General features: G+C 39.9%; 1 protein-coding gene across 6 annotated transcripts in view; it reads left to right on the forward strand.

Moving 5' to 3' along the window:
• Positions 1-471: 471 nt before the first annotated feature.
• Positions 472-20,503, forward strand: part of CDC42SE2 (CDC42 small effector 2) — a 62,192-nt gene continuing 42,160 nt past the window's right edge. For 2 of the 6 annotated variants that reach the window (XM_030467834.1, XM_030467836.1), the window contains exon 1: positions 472-982. The gene's annotated coding sequence lies outside the window, so the exon portion shown is untranslated. The remainder of the gene's footprint in view (positions 983-20,503) is intronic. The other 4 variants (XM_030467835.1, XM_030467838.1, XM_030467837.1 and 1 more) reach the window with 2 other exon arrangements.

Raw genomic sequence — 20,503 nt, forward strand, 5'->3', positions numbered from 1 at the left:
CATGGGGAGGTTCACCATTGTGCAGCAGAGGTTTGCTGCTCTCAACAACTGGGGGGCAGAATCCAGTGCTCCTCTCTTTTCCTGGAGGTCCAACCCTAACCACACAACTTTTGCGACCTGCTTTCCACACCTCTTTTATGCCTCCAGTGCAAAATTTTGGACAGCTGCTCTTCAGCTGTCCCTGCAGTCAGGCCCTTGTGCTCACTGCCCCTGGGCTTGCTGTCTCCTCACGGACCGAAGGCAGGAAAAGCACCTCAGAAGGGAAGATAACCTCGCCAGCTTCGGGTGAGTCTGGAGCTGTGGCTGCCCCGCCCGCCTACAGACAGACAGATCATTCCTCTGTGAACCTTCTCTTGAGGTCCCGGACCCTACACCCCACTGGGTCTCCGAATAAGACCCACGGCGACTCCGCCCCGTCCGTCCGGGCGGGGCCGAAGTGGGCGGGCAGGGGCGCTGCCGCGCCGACCCCCTGACGATGGTTTGAAAGCGCGGCGTGGGAGGAGGAGCCCAGTGTATGGATAGGGCTGACAGACCCTGGCAGCCGTCCTCGCCGCTGCCAGGCCGCTTTTGTCCCCTCCCCTCCTCGGTGTGCTCAGCCCCGCCGGCGGCGTGGAGTTGGTGGTCCTGAAGATCCATTCCCCGCGCCACCAAGGTCGCCATCTTCACCCCCCGCTCCTTCTCAGAACCTCCCAATCAGGCTCACTGGCGCCGGCCGGGAACGCAGGAGGGGCCTGCGGCGGGCGCGCCCGCTGCATGTAACGGCCGCGCGGTAGCGGCCTCCTGCGCGGATCCTCTCGGCGTTCTTCACAGCCCCAGCACCGCAGGGAGAGGGCGCGGAGCGCCCGGCAGCCGGAGACTGAGGTACCGGGGCGCGGCGGGCAAACAAAGGAGCGGGCGCCACCGTGGTCAGCGGTGAGTGGCGAGGGCAAAGGTCCGAGGTGTCTCCGCTCTCGCCGCCTCTCTTCTGCGGCGCGACCAAGGGGTAGGTACCGGAGTAGGTACCGGGGTAGGTCCTGCCGCCGGGCTGGGCCGGGCTGCGCTGTGGCTGCTCCCTTCCCCGGCCGAGCGCAGGGACTCCGAGTGCTGCCGGGCGAGGCGGGGTGGCTGCCCCTCTGCTGCCGCCACCTGAGATACCGCCGGCTTTCCCTGCACCGCCAAGCCCGCGGCTGGCAGGGGCTCAGCGGTGTGCCCGGGGCGGCAGGAGCCGCAGCGGGTTGGGGTGGGGCGGTGAGGGGGTAGCAGGGCAAGGGAACGGGGCCGGGCAGCGTCGCGAGTGCGGCGACTGATGCTCGGTGGTAATCCGTGTGACATTCGGGCAAAAAGGAAGTTGCCGATTAGAAGGCAAGAAGTGAGGTGCTTGTGTTTGTTGGTTTGTTTTGTTGTTCCCTCGGCAGACCGTGTGGAGGGAGGGCAGATGTTGCTGTGAGCAGGTTGGGGGCGGCTGGGCGGGCGGGCGGGCGGCTGGAAGCGCGGAGCATCGCGGCCCGAGCCCGTTCTGCGCTGGGCACCGGGCGCTGTGCGGTGCTGGGGATGTCACGCGGCTCCCTCCGCCCCGGGCCGCGGCCACCCGTGTCACTGAGCACCGTGGGGAGCTCGGCACAGCGGTGTGAGGGCCAGGAGGCCGCTCTGGGCTGGGGTATAGCCTCTACGACTGATGTGCATCCCGGGAGGTGAAGTCGTATTTAAAGCTGTTGTTTGAAACGCAGTGCTTGACTTCTGGGTTTAGAGTTTGGTTTTCAGGCAGTTATTCAGCATGTGTAACCTTATGCTCTTACCGAAATTATTTATTTTACTTCCACGTGTCTAGAGGACGTAAGGTCCTGTGGCATTTAACTCTGAAGTTGGTTATACACTAAACCGTGAGTCTTAGGATTTTGCGTTTGAACTTGGATGGATGAATGATTATTTCACATTCGTGAGACAAAACCTTCAGGAGCAATTCAAGTGAAACCCTAAGCAGAGTTGTCCTATGCATATTGCAAATATATCCTTCCCGGACTGTGATAACTGGTTAAAAAATAGGAAAGTAAAAAGAATCTGTAAAGCCTTGGGGAAGGCTTTGCGTTAAGCTCTTTTTTTAGGTATTTTCTTGGTGATGGGTCTAATGTACTCTTCAAGGGCTTACAGTCACCATTAAGCTTAAATCAATGTGTATGAAATACTAGTATGTTTTCTTATAGCTAGCTGAAGTAATTGAACTTACTTGGTGCACTTTGTTTGCTTATAAAGAATGTTTAGTCTATTAATTTGCTTAGGTAATCTAATTATTAATAGCTCAGCAAAGTTATAAAAAAGTTTCTGAAAGGTGTTGGTGAAATATAGATGCAATTTTGAAAGATGTATTAAAATACTAAGTTTCTATATTATTATGTTTTTGGAGGGTGAAAGGGACTATTGTAGACGAAAATACAGAAAGTCATCAAGCAAGTGATTACAACCATTTGTAAACTAAAGCAAGCATTTCTCAAATGAGCAGTGTGGTAATTAACTGTATACATTTTAGTATCTACCTAAATACAATTTTGTGTAAATAGTTGCATCACTGCAATATTAAATTTAATTTCTCCCAGTAGCTTGGATGAGAAACTAAAATCTGTGTATAGCTGTCTGGATACATTAGAATTATTTTGTTAGTTGGTAATACATCCTACTCACTTTCTTCTGGTTTGAAGGAAGGTTGGTACTCTTCCCTTTCAAGAAACTTCCTGGTGAAGTTTTTGTATATCTAGACCAAAGTTGTGTAGCTGTATAGCTGTTCTGGGTCAAAAAAAAAAAACAAAACAAAAAACCCAAAACCCCAAATTGACAATTTACTTATATTGTCATATAACCAGAAATAACAAAAATTGCTCTGACCTTATGAGTCGTAGTGAAGTTTGTGGTGATGAAATTATATTAATCAGCAGTTGCTGCTGTAATTCATTGTTGACTAAGAAGGAGTGTGTAACACCTGGTAACTTGAGCAGGCCTTTAGAGCTAACTTGCACAAATCTTTTGGATATTTGTGCCAGACCTTTTGACCTTCTAAAGGTGGCATGTGAAGGGATTTATTTTTTTGCCTCTTTAGTTACGGTTTCCTGCTAGAATTACAACTGTTATGAAAACACTAATGTCTCTTGCTTTACACTGTTGACACGTGAATTACAAGAAAAATAGGTTTCATTCTGTGGTGTATGAAAGAGGTGCAGTTGCCTGGAGTTCAAGATTTTTTTTCCAACTATTAAGAATAGCATTAAGACAGTTTTCAGTTAAGACAAGCTTTCTTGCTTTTTTCTTGATGTGGAACCCAGATGTGCAAATGGAAACTCACTGGCTTCAGTTCAGTGTCCCTAAGTACTTGTGGAAAATTGAAGTATGACTCAGTATCACTTTTAAACCACACTTTGACCATTCAAATAAGCTGTCAGCAGCTTAGTTGCAACTCTTGATTCCACTTCACCACCTGAGTCCCAGAACTGATTAGCACTTCAGCAGCAAATTCATTACTGCAACACATGTTTTTACTAGATAGCGTTCCAGCTAATACTGAAGACTGTCCCAGTACATAAACATGTGGTGGGATGGCCCAGTTATCTTTAGTCAGTGCCTTACCTCTGGCTATCTGTTTCTTGCTGTATGCCTCTCTTTATGCTCAGATAGAGAAAATGGTTGAAGGCTAATGTGGCCTTTCATAGAGCTTTGCTGTACCTTGCTGTCTTGTATTCAATAAAATGTAGTTGCTAGCAACTACCATATCTGTTTAATATTGTGCTTATAATAATATAAAATAGGCCTGTAAAGCAAATAACTGTGTTTTAAAAGAAAGGAGACTGTTGCGACAGTGTTAACTTTTCTCTGACTTTTTACTTAAGGTATCCTTCTTCCATATGCTGAAGGATTGTAGGGAATTGGCTGCTGTTTGCTCTGCAAATGTAGCTGGTAAAAATATGTCTGTCTTGTAGTGCAATTTTATCAGTGCTCAAAGCATACTTAGCAGGGTCAATGTGAAGGATTTTTTTAATATTATAGATATCTTGCTGAATTACTGTTGTGTTAGAAATGCTGAAGCTAAGTGTACATTATGACAGCTGCACAAATACATATTTGTGTTTGTTTTTTTTTTTTCAAGAGCAAATTTTTGAATACACTAGATAGAGTTGCATGAGAAAAGCAGGAACATGATGTTCCTTCCTGTATCTAACCCTGAGAGGAAAAATAAAGGGGGCTGGGGAAGGAATGCTTCTCTGAAGGATGCTGATCCTGACATGGGTGAATTAGATTTTTTTGATTTTTTTTTTTTTTAAGTCAGTAAATCTGAAGAGTTGCTTTTCAGTATTGACAGCCACTTAAAAGTGTCAGAATATTTTGATGAGTCGAGTGTGCCTTGTATAATTAGTATTTCCTGTTTTATTGCATGCCCAGTGGTAATGTCAAGAAGTAATGGCAAATTCAAGAAACAAGCAACCTGAAACAAATGAAAGTGGTTAAGAGAGCAATCAAAAAGCTGCACTAAACATGTTGAAGTGGGAGGTTTCACGTAGAGAGCAGATTAATGAGCTAGTTTAGCAGTGAGAAAGTTCACTGTTATGAACAGAGAGAGCGTAGGAAAGTTAATCTGGTGAGTGTCCTACACTGGACTGCTTGTTCTTGGTGCCTGATGCATCGCTGGGTCACTGCCTGAGCACCCCTTTGGTCTCTTCCTGGTTCAGTGTTTTGTGTGTGGTTAGCACTTGATGTGCAATACGAAACTACCAGTCCTAATATAATTTTTGTCCCAAGAGGAACAGAGGTTTCTCTTGATCTCTTCTCAACTCCAAGAGAAAGAGGAACCTTCTTGTCTGTAAGGAAGGCACTGTTAAGGGAGGGTGTCACTCTTCCATCTTCCTTGTCAGGGTCACATTAATAGAAGAGTTTAGGAGGGAGATGTAAGGAGGAAGACATAAGTTGTTAATGTGATCATCAGCAGGTTTTGCAGGCTTCTTCCTGAAAACATGTCTAAACCATATCAACTTACCCCTCTGGTTTAGTTAGCTTTCTGTCCAATCAGATGGGTAATAATTTTCATGCGTTGTCAGAGGGGCAACTGATGTCTTTTCTCTGAATGTGCAGCAGTGCATTGGAGTGGTACAAAGGAGAAATCAAACTACTGACTGGTAAGCTTCCTGAAGAGCTAGGAGCTGCTTGCTTCAAAGCTATGGTTAGGATATATTGAACAAACAACTGAAATGGATGTCTTAGGATTATATTCAGTGGATGTCTTTTTTTTAATTGCTGTTGAAATACGGATCCATATTGTTGGTATAGGCACATGTCTAGTAATGTCTGAGGTTTTTCAGGCTGCATTTACCTGAGCACTTGATCTGATACTGTGTTTTCTAGAAAACTGTCAGCTGGGTCCTTCACAGGGAAGAGTTTGAATGCTCTCATACATGAACTGTGGCAGAAGTTTGTAAACCATTGCATCTGCATTGGAGGAGAGGTACTGGAGGAGAAATTGCAATTAATCTTTAGCATAGTAAAGAAACTTTCACCTAAACAGTAAGGGGTGCCTACTGCTGCGAGATTACACATTGTGATGACCACTCTGATTCAACACTTTTTCACAGTGAAACTTTTGCAGTACTTATGGTTGCACTTTAGCACCCAGTAAAATATTGTATCTCTAAGAGTTAGGCTAAGATAGATTAAGATTTGTATTTATTATTATATTTGTAAGATAGACTAAGATTTGTACTACTAATCATACTACAAGGTCAAAACAATGCATGAACCAAGTAAATTATTACAGGCTGCATTTACTGCTGTCTTGTGCTTTTTTTATGAATTACTGTACATCTGAACATATTTTCTGACTGTACCTGCCTTGAACTTTATCAGTAATTACACAGACTTCAGAAATGTTTTCTTAGGAAAGCTGCCTTTCCACAAGATAGCAAGTCTGTTGTTGTCACCAGTCAGAATCTTACCATCCTCATAGAAAAAAGATACTGGTTTCTGTCTTAAACTTACTGCCTTTTCTGTTATAAAATGCAGGCTTATCTTTCTAGGGCTAAGGAATTAAACCTACTCTTCTAAAGCTTCCTGAAAACAATTTTTCATCACCAGCTTATTGCCTCTCTTAACTCTTCAAGTGAATGTACCTTGCCCTGATTTTTTGTGCTGAAGTTGTTTTCTAATAAATTAATAAAACTAATAAACTAAGTTTTGTTCTGCCTTGAAATAATATAAAGAAATAAAAAGTGATGTAAGAAAGTAGTTTGGAGTTCAGTAGTCATGTTCACCTGCACTGTATAGACATATTTTGAGATAAAATAAACTTTTTTCCAGCCAAAAGTATGTGTATGTGGAGTCCACTTCTTTTTTTATTTGGTGGTGATACATTCATATAGTCAATCTACAGTACACTGAAAGAAAACTTTCGAGTTACATGTTTTAGGTACTTCATAATTTTTTAAGAGCAGAGAGCAGGAAGTGGTGTTCAAATAATTGCTTTAATTTCAGCATTTCATGCACTCTTTGCATATAATAAGGGAATAATTTGTGGAGCGAATGGAAGACTCTAATTTTTCTTTTTTTGTCATCCTATCAAAAATTCATCTCATACAAATGCTTAGTATATCTGTTCACAGTGGGGACATGTCACTGATCATGTCACTAGTTCAGCCAGGGTTTGCTGCATAGTCAAGTGCTTTTATTCCAGTGCTGAGATAGTGATTTACTATGAATGATAAATCTGTTATTTGACAGAATTGTAATTTGCTTTTTGCTGCACAGTTTTGTATGGCTAAAGCGTTTCAATGCTCTTGAAAAATGTTAATGTGACCTAAGACTGTACTGAGGTGAATTTGAAGGTATGTCAGTACAGCCACTACATTGTGAAATATGTGGTTGACTAATGCAGTTCCTTTATGTGGACCATTCCCCATGGTTAACAATTGCCAAGCTTCCTGAAAGAGCTCTAAAGAGCCTGTAAATCTCTGCACTGATGCCTGTTTTTACCCGTGCATGATTGTTAAATGGTGCTTCCACTTTACAACAGGCTTTTTCTGGGAAGTAAGTAGGAGTGGCTAGGGATGTCTTTGACTTTTAAGCGTTTCAAGTTAAGCACTGGCTATGGTGAAATCAGTGGTCAAACAATTGAGCTCCTAAATCCTTTATAATTGTGTCTGTGAAGAAAGACAAATGGATCTCTGCAGAAGTGCATTTGGAAGCTAGTATTTGACATTGTCTGCAGGTAGTGATAACAGTGAAGTCTCTTGTATTTCTTCATTAGAGTCATACTTGCATTATTTGTAGTCCCAAGGTGTTTACAAGCTAAAATATGAGATATTATAAAGCTTCTGTACACGGGCTGGGGAGATCTCAAGCACAAATACGCACTGGGCAGAAAATGGATTGAGAACAGCTGGGAGGAGAAGGACTTGGAGGTGTTGGTTGATGAAAAGTTCAGCATGAGCCAGCAATATGTGCTGGCAGCCCAGAAAGCCAGCTGAGCCCTGGGCTGCATCAAAAGAAGCATGGCCAGCAGGTCAAAGAGGGTGATTCTCCTCTACTCCACTCTCGTGAGTCCCCACCTGGAGTACTGTGTCCAGTTCTGCAGTCTCCAGTATAAGAAGGACATGGAGCTGTGGGAGCAAGTCCAGAGGTTGGCCATGGAGATGACCAGAGATCTGGAGTACCTCTCCTATGACAACAATCTGAGAGAGTTGAGGTTGTTCATCCTGGAGAAGAGAAGGTTCCAGGGAGACTTTAGAGCAGCTTTCAGCACCTTAAGGGGGCCTACAGGCAAGTTGGGGAGGGGCATTTTATGGTGGCATGTAGTAATAGGATGAGGAGGAATGGTTTCAAATAGAAGGTATATTCAGATTAGGTATTAGGAAGAACTTCTTTAGTGTTTGAATGGTGAGACACTAACAGGTTGCCTAGGGAAGCTGTGGATGTGTTCTCTGGAAGTGTTCAAGGCCAGGTTGGATAGCACTTTGAGTAACCTGTTCTGGTGGGAGATATCCCAGCCCGTGGCACACGGGGTTGGAACTAGGTGATTTTTGAGGTCTGTTCCCACAATTCTGTGATTCTGTGATTCCATGTGTAGGACAACACATACATCAGAGGTTGGGGTGGATTTGTTTTTTTAATCTAGTTTTGCTGGGGCACGAAGAATCAATAATTATTGCCTTTGCTGTCAGTTCAGTGGCCTACATGCATGTATGTATTCACAGTAAGACAATTTTTTCATTTCTTAAGGTGATGGTGGTGTTTTCTCAAATTGCTGTTGAAAATTACAATAAATAAAAGGAAACTGCACTGAGTGATCCCCCTTGTGGGATACTCACAAGAAACATAGACTTGTTATAGTCCAAGCAAGTGTGCAGTTTAGTGAAATAGTTAATAAATTAAGAATTCTTTTAAAGAAAATGTGTTGTTCTGAAAGGGACACTTTCACAGATAGCTATTCAAATGTTGACCAAGATAATGAGCAATTCTAGCATATTCTTTTTATACTGAAGGTATACTGTTTCTAAACTTAGTTTCCTTTCTTCCAGGGACAGAAAGCATGAAGTGAAAGCTTTATTGTTTTGTTTCTACTGTTTGAGGTCATATTAAGATGTTTTTGCCAGTGTTACTCTGTAATCTGAAAAGACAGTTTTACCAAACAATTTGTGGCTTTCTGTCTCTTTTCAAGTATCTTAAATTGTTTCCATCTTTTCAAGCTGCTCAGGGAATTTCAACTACTGTATTGTTCCAAAATCCCAGCAGCATATATTGTTAATATATGTGTGTTCTGAAGTCAGAATCTGTATAAACAGAATCTGTTAATATTATATATGCTAGCACTGCTTATTCTTTGATGTAGATAGGTTCTTTGCTTAATTAAAAACAAAGTAATGTGATGCAGCTAAAACTCTTTATAGTTAGGTATTATATTTTTTCATGATTCTGAAACTAATGCACTGAAATAAATCAGACATGTAGGTAATCACCAAGTTGTCTTTCTGTTTGGGAGGTGGCACACAAGAATCTTGTAATCTAGCAAAGAAACTTCAAAATATCTTTGTCTCTCTAAGAACTTATGGGTAGGCTTGAAAATTGTTGTTTTACAACTGGAGCTATGTACCAAGGACACTTACTACTGATAGCTCATGTTTTGGTAATTTCTATCAAGACATTGTGATTGTTTAAGTTTTTTTGTTTTGAGTAAGGCTGTCTGAATGCTTTTGTACATGCTGTTGCTGCTTTAGCTACACAATTAGTTCAGTAATGTTGCTAGTTTAAATAAAATGAAAAAATATTAAGAGGAACTTTGTCTGGAGTGCTGAAACTGGTTCTTAATAATTATCCTTGTTCAGTCAGTGCTGATAGCACATAAAGTTACAAATTTCTAGGAATTTATAGGAAGCCTGTCTGTTGCTTTATATGGGCGACATAAGTTAAACCTGACGTTTCTTGGCTCACAACAACTGTAGTCTAAATAAACTGAAAAAAGTGGGAGACTTGGATGAAGGATGACTTATTTTCCCTATTATTGTATTGCTATAGTTTAAGGAGTTACAGTAACTTCCTAGTTTAAAAATACTGGCTCACTTTTATTGAGAATTCAGAGGCATTGATACTGGTTCAAAATATAGACTAATTTATATTACTTTTATATTTATATTTATATTACTTTTGTGTTAGATGGCCTGAGACAATGGGATTTTTCACTCTCATTGCATAGCTAAACCCTATAGCAAAACCACCATGAGGATTATGGAGACGTTATGTTCTCTCTGCATCAGAAATCAGATGAGTCAGGGGAGGCTCCTGAGAGCTCCTCATGCAGAGGCAGAGGGGAATATTTACCTGGTGTGACATGAATATGCAGACTGACCTGAAATTAGTGTCAGCTGCAGGTCTGAGCAGTCCATGTGTACACTCACGTCACTTGGTGTATTTTATTCTAACAATGCTATTCACTTGTTTTATGCAGTCTGTCATAGTAAGCACTGGTGCTTATTATTATAGACTTCTTTGGCATTTAGGGTCTCAAAAAGAGTGTATATCTTCAGTGGAAGCACTGTACTAATAGTAAGTTTTACCTTTTTAAGGTAATCCTTATGTAATATATCATTTGTACTCTGTCATCTTTCTTATCACGTGCAGGTTTTATACTGAACTTGGTATTAGCCTTAAAAGGGTTAATATGACTTTTAATCTGTGATGGACTAAGTAAGAAAGCATCTGAACAGATAATGTCAGGATAATGATGAAATTGCCTGCTAATATTGCAGCATCAGTGATTTCTTGTAACTGGTTAAATCACTGATTTAATTACTGTTTGGAGATATAGGAAGTGTTAGGCCTGAAAACAAGGTTTCAGTCAAGCATAAAGCTTCAAATTATCATGCAAATACTAACATTTAGACAACTGCTACTTAAAACTGACATCCGTCATGAATGAATGAAGGATGTGGACAGGTCTTCAATAAGCTGTCCAGGCTTCATAGAAAGTGGCTACAGCTTGATTAGTAGGTGCTTTGGCAGTACCTGCAAGCAGCCATTCTTCCCGCTCTGCTGACTGGCATGCTGTGCAAGTTCATCTAAGAGCCTTTCAGGCCTTAAGTCTACAATTTATAGAAGTAGATTTGTGAATTATATTGTCCATTAAGATGTAGGTTTGTACTACACGCTTCATTCATCTGGTACTCTAAATAGCTGTGACAGCTACTGGTCCAGTTCTCATCTGTGGCTGACTTAAAACATTTATATATAAAGGACAGCTTTCATTGTAAGTCTACACCATTTATACAGACTGTAAAGCTTGTGGTTCTGTCAATTCAAGATTACTTTTTGTCTTCTCTTCATTATTCTGAAGCAACTAAAGAAAAAACCCAAATACTAAAAAGCTGCTGTCTGACTCGGCCAAAGGGAGGGTACTCAAATCTCATTGTTTCCATAGTCTCCTTTTGTCACTCTCAGGGCTATTCAATCATCAAAAATTATTTTGACATAGGTAGTTATAGCCAATTCCCAATACTTATTCCTGTTAGTAATCCACTGTTGTGAAGTCTTTCTTTTTTTTACCATCCAGATTTCTATTCTAACAAAAAAGGTGATCAAAGCTTTCTGTCTCTGACATAAAACACTGGCCAGACAAGTTTGTTTCTTCTCACTTTTCCTCCCCAGCTTTCTTCTCTGGATTTGCCATTTTTCTTTATTTATAATCTATTGTACCTCTTTCATTTGCCTCAGCTCTTTCTCTCAGGTCCATACGTTTTTTAAGTCTTTTCAGAAAACTACAGTGTTAGAGGTTAAAAAAAAAATAATTTTACTTTTTAAAACTGGTTTATGTCAGTCTGAGAAACACACTGCCACACACACAAAACTCTATCTCTGTGACCAAAGAAAGGCTGAAATATGACAAACTCCAGTGAAAGTCAGCAAACAAATGTCTTGCCATGTAGTGTGGAAGATAAATACCAGGGAGCTTGAGAGCAGAGCAGAGGAGAGTTGGGGTCTTGAAGGGGATTTTTTGTTTTGAGGTTTTTTGTGGTTTGTTTTGTTTCTTTTTTGTTTGGTTGGTTTTTGGGTTTGTTTTTTTTCTTTGTTTGTTTGTGGTTGTTGATGATGTGTGTTTGTGTTTTTTCAAATGCACAAAGCATTGTCCAAACTAACATATGCATCTTCTGATGCAGAAAATTCTAAGCAGCATTTCAAGTGCTTCCCTGGCAATGAGGCCCTGATAAGAAGTCCCACAGAATTATGATATGCAAAGGTCTTTTGGGCTCATAGTAAATAAATTTATTAATATTAATATCTAATTTATACTAATTTTGATAGGAAGCCCAGATACTTTGTCATCTTCAACTGATTAAAAAAAGATATTTTTGATGGCATTAAGAAGTCCTGTTGCCCCAACAGACCTCTGGTATTCATGGTATGTGCAGCCATGCATACTTCATCTAGCTTTCCTTCCCTAATTTTCTTACCAAGGTATATTCTCAATGGATTTGCTAGTTACTTTAGGTCAGTTTCACATTCCTGTTTCTTTGTTCAAAGTCAATCTTCTAAATAGATCTCCAATACCTAATTCTTCAAAACTACTTTGGTATTCCTTGTGTTATAGCTTTCCTGGCTTTATAATTTAATATGTGATTTACTGTATTTAATATCACATCGAAGCATGTGTACTTGATGAGCATTAGAAAGTAGTTAAGTAAAGCTCCTTCAAAGTTGTGCAAACTAGGATAAACATGTTGTTAATGTAGGTGAATGGTCAATGATTTTAATCAGCTGCATTTGCCTCCAGCAAAATTCTGGGATAGATAAATTCCTATTTAACTTTAGTAAGTGATATGATTGCAACAAGTTCCTGAATCTGGGTCGAGGCAATCCCAAGCACTGATAAAGGCTGGGCAGTGTCTGGCTTGAGAGCAACCCTGAGGAAAAGGACTTGGGAGTGCTGGATGAGAAGTTCAACATGTACATCATCAGTGTACACTTGCAGCCCAGAAAACCAACCAGATCCTTGGCTGCATCAAGAGGAACATGTCCAGGAGGTCCAGAGAAGGGATTCTGCCCCTCTACTGTGCTCTTGTGAGACCCCACCTGGAGTACTGCATCCAGTTCTGGAGCCCCTATTACAAGAAAGACATGGACGTGCTGGAGTGTGTCCGGGAAAAGGCCATGAGGATGATCAGAAGAGCTGGAGCACCTCTCCTATGAAGACAAACTGAGAGAGTTGGGGTTGTTCAGAATGGAGAGGAGAAGGCTCCAAGGAGACCTTATTGTAGCCTTCCAGTACCTGAAGAGGGACTATAAGAAAGCTGGTGAGAAACATTTTAGGATGTCAGGTAGGGATAAGACTAGGGGAATGGGTTCACACTAGAGGAAGGTAAATTTAGCTTGGAAGTTAGAAAGAAGTTATTCACCATGAGGGTGGTGAGACACTGGAAGAGGTTGCCCGGAGAGGTGGTGGAAACCCCATCCCTGGAAGATTTTAAGGGCAGGCTGGACAGGGCTTTGAGCAACCTGATCTAGTGGGAGGTGTTCCTGCCTATGGCAGGGGGGTTGGAACTAGATGATCTTGAAGGTCCCTTCCAACTCTGAAAATTCTATCATTCTATATTTATGTAGAGTTTACTTCTGTGGATTACATGAGTACTGATGAAACAGTTAAACCCTGAAACTACTGGTTTCTTAGGAGTTTAGTTTGGTATAGCAACTTTGATTTTAGAAGCTTGTAAATTCTACTTGAATGTTTTCTTTTATTGTAACATATTTTAATGTCTAAACATCTAAATAACCAGTGAAAGATTCTGTTAAGTAACAGCACTTTAGGAAATGGTCATAAAAGTCTGTTACATGTGATGTGCTGCTTCTTCAGAAAGCAGTGTAACTTGTGGAATATTGCACAATTCTCCATATTGAGACTAAAGCCTGTAGAACACTACTTAATTTATCAGTTACTATGAAATATCTTTCTATTTTACATTACTCTTTGTACTTCAGAGCACCAATGAAAATATACAATTCAAGTAACAGTCAAGCAAGTCTTAAGCCTAAAAGCACTCAAAGTATGCTGAATTTTATTTAAACACCAGCAAATGACTAGCATTTTCTTTTTCCTTCCTTCTTTCTCCCTTTCTTCATGTTCCCTGGAGGACTGAAGTATTTTCAGTATGACTGACAATACCAGACATGTTTGGGCTTATGCTTCCTATTGTGCACTTTCTTCTATGAACACACCTGCTTTTTTCACCTCTGACTTCACTAGTCCTTGTAAAATCTTTCTGCCAGAGAGAGTGGGGAAGGAAGAATATCCACATAAATTCACCCTGGAGAAGTACATGGCAGGGAGGTGGTTTTGTTACTAGCAAGTGAAACTAAAAGTGTAAGTGGCATGCCACAGTGGGAGCTTCAGCCTTTTCTGCTGGCCCTGCAGTTACTCCTCTGGTCTGCCTCTTGCTGCTATTTCTCAGGAGCATCACCAGATGTTAATACACCCACCTTTGAAAAAAACCCAAAACATTTCCTTGAGAATGAGAACAGTGTGTGGGGTGGGAAATCTCTGTCCTTGAGAATCTTGCCAGGAGAGGGAGGGAGAGAGTAAGGGAATGGTAATGCCAGTGGGTGATTTTACAAGAAATTTTATAACTAGCAGCCTCATAAAACCAAAAAAACCCACCCTGTGGAGGTGGTTGAGAAGGGGAGAAGACAAGGTGTTAAGTAGCAGTGATAAGGGTGAGTGAAAGGTGGTGATGTCTGCTTGGAGGTTACTGAGAGGAACAGAGGAGAAATATTTTGACTGGATGAGAATAAGGGCTATACTGCAATCACAAGTGGGGACTTCTGGAGCACTGGCATCAGCCAGTGGTGATCCTCCCTGGGGCATGGTGAGGCAGGGAGCAAACAGAACTCTACATTGCAAAAATACATATTTCATTATGCAAGAAATAAGTGTTCCAAGCCTTTTGGCTGCCCTTTCTGTACATGCCGCAGGAGCGCCTGTAGCAAACTTCAGGAAGCACAGTCTTCTTGACTTGCTTCACTGATAACTAACTATGCAAGTGGTAATATCTCCATAAACATCTTACCATCTGCCCTATTCCGCTAAAAAAACCCCAAAGGTGCTTGAAGTCTGAGTATTTTCCTTCACTTATCTTAAATGCTTTGGGGCTAAAACTGATAGTTTGTAAGACACTGATTCAGAACATTGGTCTGGGACCATTCTTTCTTTCTCTTACTCAGAACCTCACAGCTTTCCCCCCTGCTATCATGTGGCTGGACTTGATCTTCCTTAACATAGTTTTTTGTTGCATGACTGAACACATGGTGGGAGGGTGTACTTCAAGTCATGTGAAGGAGGAAGCATGAAGTCCTGTGGCTCTTCACCATGGGTCATATACTCCTTATCTGGTCTCGTGATACTCTGAAGTGTATGCTTTCCATTTGCTTAGAGGAAGCTCAGAACAATCGGAAAAAAAAAAAAAGTTTTTTTCCTTAAGTTTTCTATTCTAGTATTTATTCCTTAATTCACTAAGGGTCTTAAAAACTGGGGGGTAGAGGAGAAAGTAGAGGAAAAAAATTCTGACTCTGGATGTAATATCAAAATGGTAGTGATTTTTAGATAAATGCTTCTACATCAGTAAATTGAATTCACATCTAGTATTAAATGCTTCTGTAGTATTTCTGAAGTACACTCTTGCAGACAGAAGTCCTAACCTAAAATGATGGCAACTATTCAAGTATTGTTTTTGTGGCTGGATACTACCACAGAGAAGCCTGCATATCTTCAAAATCTAAAATAAATCTCTTCTTTTACCTTGCTTTTGTAGTATATGATTTTCAAATTTGGTTCATGGTCTTTCTTTGAGTATCTTTCTTATGCATTTTAGTTTAATTTCTGAGGAAGTGTTTAGGCTTGATCACACTTTTGGATTACTCTAATTTCCAGTTGAATAATTGGTTCATGACCTTGGACCAAAGGGAGAAAGAAGTTTTAATTCACTTAATTAATTGTCATGTAAATGCACCTCTAAGGTCTAAGGAAAAAAAAATCACGTAAGATGTTGGATTTTTAACATTTTGTTTAATGAAGGGCTTAAGTTTTTAAGTTTAGCTTAAATTCTTCCTGCAGCTGCTGAGCTCTAATCATTACACTAATCCTGCAGAATACTTTTGAATTAACAGAAGTGTAAAAAAAAAAAACCAAGCTAAAAAAAATTAATTCTGTTACTGTATTTCAGATGCCTGTTTGTACAAATACTGCTTACACACACAGTACTATGAAATCATTTTTATTTTAAAGTCATTTTATGTAGAAAACCACATTTGTAACTAAGGCATAAAGTTTAAGCAGCCTAATAATGTAATTCTGTCTTCTATGACTATGAATAATCACATTTCCATAGAAAATACCCCAAGCCCATGTGACCTGTAATGCTCAGGACAAAGTGCTGTCTGCAGTGAGAACACTAAGGATAGATGTCTTGAAACTCCTTAAATACTGGCATTGTGTTTCCTGGGAGAGCCCAGACTGAGAGTTAATAGTCCTTACCACAAATTATTCAGTGCTTACTGTCTGGCTTCTGAATATCAGATTTGTAGTTACCCTCCACAATGCCTATCCAGTCTGAAAAGCTACCAGGCAATGTGCATGGATTAGAGCCAAATCAGATTGCTATAGGTATCAAATAATTAAGTAATCCTGTTCTAAAGTATGGAAGCACTTGGGAGGCTTAAAATGTACTAAGTTAGGTAGCTTGGAGGCAGAGAAGAGCTTTTACGAAGTCCAAGAATCTGATCTCTACAGCAGGCTGGATGCAAAAGTAAACTCACTTTTGTAGAAGAGATCAGTTTCTGTTACTCCATCTAAATCTTTTTCTTAGAATTCTGGGTGGAACTTATAACCATGTCAACCATCCATTTTCTTCAAAAGAAGGAAAAACATAATATTCTCTCCTGTATTCACAATCTAGTATCAAAACGGAAAAGAATGAAAAGACCTTTGCTAACGGCCCAACTTAACTTACAGGTTCATCTTTGCCATAGAGAATACTATTTCCATTCTGATACATTCTTTTGGACTAAGGACACTGAAGGACATACAGTGAATTATTTTGTAGCTTTACTTTTTAACAGTATGTACAGATTAGTGAATACTCCCTTAGCAGGAAATGCACCCAAAACTATGCCCCTTGGAGGATGTGTTGCAGTAAGCACTTATTCAGGACTTTGGTACATGGATTCAAAATACTGTCTTGAAAATCTTACTAACATTCAGCTTTGGACATTGAGATTTCATTCAGATTTCTTCCTGTAGTTTCATACACACCTATTCTGCACATGTACTCATGTCAAGAATTGTTGCAGCTTGGCTGAGACCTTTCAATGGTACCCTGTATTCAGTAGAGACTGAATTAGTCATTAAATCATATTAAGCTAGCCATGAGACATCCTTCTCCTATATCCTTTTTCACAGTGAGCTAAGTAGTTTCTTGCTGCTCCTGCCTCCTTAAGCATGAGTTAGTAGCTGCAGCATTTTTTCAAGAAGTTGACATTTTCTTTTGAGTGAGGCAATTCAAGATGCACATCTCATAATTGTCTTTCTCTGTATTAAAATGTATATCCAACTTTAATTCTTCTATTTTTTCTAGATGCCTAGTTATTAATCCTACCAGGAATGTTTATCTGTTATTGACTAAACTTGAGAGGATGGAAAAGCTGGGCAATATTTCCATTATTTCTGTTGTATAAAAGATCTGTGCCCCTCTAAGTGGATTATGCATGACTAGGCATTCTTTTGAGGCTAGTTTGTTAAGACTTCATCCTAAGTATTTGTTAGCATTTATTCTGTTGGTCAAGTTAGTCAACTTCAGAATTCAACAATTTTAAGTATGAATCATATTCAGAGATTCTGCATGTGAATTTGCATATCCTGAGCACATTGATTCATTGGTGCAGGAGTTTGAAGAACTGGAAGAATGGCCTCAAGCCTCAGCTTCATTAAATCCCATTGACAGGCAGAAGAGGAATGCTGCTTTTTACTGGGGCAGGAAAATAGTGGGGGATGTGGAGAGGGGGGGGAGGGTGAAAGAGTTGCAGGGGCTTCAGTGGGTTTTTTATTTGCTTTTTAGTGAAGATGAGCGAAATAAAAAATGAGGATGGTAATGCCAGCCTAGCCCTTTTTAAGCGTAGTCTTTTCAAGTTAACACCAGTTTAGTTATGGAGGATGCTTTTATGGTGGTGGATATGTGAAATGCTCTCTTTTAAAGAAGAGTGTGTGGGTGGTAGTTATTTCCTAAACATATATATTAATTCCCTTATGTAGAAGAGAGAGTGGAGGCATGGACAATTGTTGTAATTAATTACTGGGGGGGCAGGACTGCCAGAGAAATTTTTTGTGTTGTAAAACAGCAAGGCAAATCTGTAGTTGAGTAGCATTTGCTTCTCAAAAATGTGGCATGCTGGATACTTAAGTACTTATGAAACTCTATCTACCAAACTTTCCAGTTGTCTTTTAAGATGTTTCCAATATAAGGCTCCTAATTTGAGATGCTACAAGAGCCTGAGGTGCTGCTGTGTTGCATGTTTTCTGCCTCTTAATGTGGCATAAGTAGTAAATAAAAAGCCACACTGTGACACAAATCTCTATAGCCCCATATGATCTTTGAGTGCAGATCCCTAGACTAGTTTGTACTAGTTTGTACACAGATGATATTATGTTATTTATGTGTTATAGGGAAACCAAACTCATGAAAGACTGCAGAAATTCCTCATTGTTAACAGCTTCCACAGAAGAGCAATATTTACTGCCAAAATTTCATTATTACCTTTGGATAAGCCAGTCTGGAAAATCATTCTGTCAACGAGTTCTCTTGTGTAAATGCAATTGTTCCTTTGTTTCTGTAACATCTTTCTTTTGCTCTCCATCTACCTTTTCAATATCTTCTGCACTGTATTTGTCTCTGGGTGTTTAGATACATGACAACAAAGCTGCTTGATGCAGTGGAATTATCTGTTGTGCGATCAGGAAAAGCAGATTCACCCTCTCTTGACAAATAGAGCAATATTCACTGCATTCCATGTTCAAGAACTGCAGTTATTTCAGTATGACTGCTTTTTTTTTTTTTTTTTTTTTTTTTTTTTTTCTGCTGCTTCTGACCTTTCCCCTCTTTATTCTTGTAGATACTTCTAGCCTTAATGCTGTTTGATGAGAAATACATGTGCTATTTTATTCTTGTGTTCTAGTTGTCGTTGTTTTTTTCTTGGGGTCCAGCAAATTTATATCTTTAATGTGGAAGTAGAAGTTCTTCCTACCAGTTGTTCTACCATCTCAGTTGTACTATCATCCCATCTACCAGTTTCAGAGCTATACAGCAGGAGACCCTGAGAGAGTTACAACATCAGGCTAGGTGAAAGAGCAGGTGGAATCAAGTAATAAAAAGCAAAGTTTTACAAGTAAGCATGGTATGTGTATTTTTTTTTATTATTATTCTTGTTGTACTCATACTTTAAATATTTGAGATATTCACATGGAAGAAAGCCCGTAATTATAGGTTAACACATCACAAATTCTGGATTAGAAAAATTAATCTTGTTACTCATGATCCTCAAATAAAGTCAGTTGTAATCTTCAGGACCTCTTTATGAAAATGGCTGACCATTCCCTGCCTGTCCCCTTCCCCAGCAGGTTTTTAAATTGCTTTACACAGAAGTAAAACATCTAATTGTAAATGTATTGTTTTTTCAAAATATGAGCTTGGAGAATTTAATTCCCTTGCAGTAATTAAGGCTCTTGATCTCTGTCTGGCTTTGTGTCCATTCAGAAATAATCTTGCATGGCTGTAAGACTGAAATACCAAGCATAAATACCAAGAGAAAACACATGAGGGAAGATCTTAATTTGCTACTTGAAAGTTTACTAGGAAATACACGAGACTCTCTGTGTATGTCCTGCAAGAACACAGAGCTAAAATATCATACTTTGGTCTACTGTCCTTCCAGTATGAGATGACAGGTCATGGGACAGGTCTTACTCTTTTAATTTCAGACTGTATCTGGAAGACTGTATCCACTAACTCTTTGTGAGTGTGGTAAGTGCATAACTTTGCCAGGATGCTCTGGTAGTCTTACCAGCAGCAACCACTGCAATTCCTATTGCCTCCTGTGGAGACTGGGCTTCCTCAAAGCTGGCATAAATCCCAAGTGTTTCCTCCACTGTTGCTTACGAGATAGACCTTCAAGTATAGGACTGCTGATTTGGGGACCTTAAGTAAAAAACTAGTCTGATCTTTTGAAAAGCCCTAAAAAACCTTTTTTCCTTCCCACCTGTGTCTGCCTAATAGTCTGATACTCTGAAAATGCTCTTGCATCCCATATATTCTCTGCATATCCTTATTAATGTAAAACAAATTATGACTTTCGGTTGCTGTTTGTGAAATAAATCTTAGTTTCCATTGTAAACTACTTAGTCGTATACAGCCTCAGAAAGTGTTTTAGGAGTTATGTATTGATACTCAGGGTTCTCATGGAAAGTTAATTTCTTTCTCTTCTGTATAATTTTCTGTAGTTTAAAAAGTATTTTTTTCCCTGATAACAAGGCATCCAAAGTGAAAACAAATTCTTTTTGCCTGTTTTCCTTCTCTGAAACTAGAAATGTTAAACAATAACTTTACAGGGAATTGCTGATAATCTACTGACGTTTACAAGCAACATGGCACCAAAGCCAAGCAACAATTTAAAAATATTTTAAATTTGTGTTTAAAATTGATATATTTCGCTAAATTATCTGAATGGAAACAAACCTTGTCCATATCTCTCTCCCCCGTACAAGTTGCACAAATGTGTAAACACATTCATAGAATGAATCTGTCTGTAAAGAACAATGAAGGTTTAAATTAAATCCTGGGAAGGTACTTCGGTATGAATGAGCAGCACATTAGACCCTCTGGTGCCATGGTGTGCCAGTTTCATTGCTGAGTCCTTTTATGTTTGTGTCTTCATCCTACAGACACTTTTCAACACAACTCTTCTGGAAAGTTGA

This window comes from Calypte anna, chromosome Z (genome assembly GCF_003957555.1).
Source record: "Calypte anna isolate BGI_N300 chromosome Z, bCalAnn1_v1.p, whole genome shotgun sequence".
Classification (NCBI taxonomy): Eukaryota; Metazoa; Chordata; class Aves; order Apodiformes; family Trochilidae; genus Calypte; species Calypte anna.